Source organism: Aplysia californica, unplaced genomic scaffold (assembly GCF_000002075.1).
Source record: "Aplysia californica isolate F4 #8 unplaced genomic scaffold, AplCal3.0 scaffold00152, whole genome shotgun sequence".
Taxonomy (NCBI): Eukaryota; Metazoa; Mollusca; class Gastropoda; order Aplysiida; family Aplysiidae; genus Aplysia; species Aplysia californica.
The window spans coordinates 378,670-379,761 of NW_004797422.1; positions in this window are offsets into that span (position 1 = coordinate 378,670).

Sequence of the window (1,092 nt, forward strand, 5' to 3'; positions counted from 1 at the left end):
ATGATCGGTTAGGTTTTGTTGTTGTTGTTTTTTCTTCCTTTTAAAAAAAATCTAATCTTTCCATCCCTGTAACATTTAAAAAATAATTTTTTTTCTCTTACAGAGTTTTAGAAAAAAAATAATTCTGGAATTCCGAGAACTGGAGCTCTATGTCCTCCTAAGGACTCGTCACATTTTAACGCGTCGTTCGTAATGTTCAGTGGTGGCCAAACACGAAGACCCTCCCAACAATGAGTACTCAAAGCTACACACGCTGTACACCTTACAGTATGGAGTTGCTTCTCTATAGAGACAGTAGTGGTAGGGCTTGGAAGACACCTTACATCAGTATTTTAAAACTTTCTTCGAAGAGGAAATAGGCATTTATGGAGTTAACATATCCTGAAATGTAAATATGGGTTTTGCCAAGGAATCAAATGCCATAGAGAAATGTTCACCCTGTCTGTACCGTTCTCAAGAGCACAACATTGAACTTAGAGGAACTTCGAACCCCCGAACCCGCAATCCCACACACATTAAGCCCTTCGTCGCTGTTTTGTGTTTAATTCAAATTTAGTTGAAATGTTTAAAATTTGATTGTACGAACGCGTAGACTGATTTCCATCACATTTGAAAATGTGACGTCCCCTAGGTTGTATTTTTTTGAAGTTTTGTAGAAGTTGATGCAAAGATAACCGGGTTGTTGCCCTTTAATCAGGACCTGTTTCGGACAACCTGTGCAGCATTTGGTGAAGAAATAAGATGAAGGAAGGGGCAAATTGATTAATAATGCTTGAAGCGCCCTTCCCCCCACCAGGACAGTGCTACTGACTGAAGTTGTCTTTCTGCCATTTCCAAAGGGGGGATATTAACATGTTCTTATGCACAGTAGAATTGTAAATGGGCTGATTTATCAATGTCATGCTCATAAATGTGCCTGAACAACATGGGGGAAACTGCCGCTTTTTCTTTTCTCACCCTTACTGTCGTCATTTTTCCTGTACTTCTTGTGTATGTTTGTCATTCTCTTGTGAAGTGCTATTTCCGTGGTGCCTTGATAGTCGAAGCAGACTTTGTCTGTTGAGGCTAGGCGCTTTTCCCTTTCGTCAACCT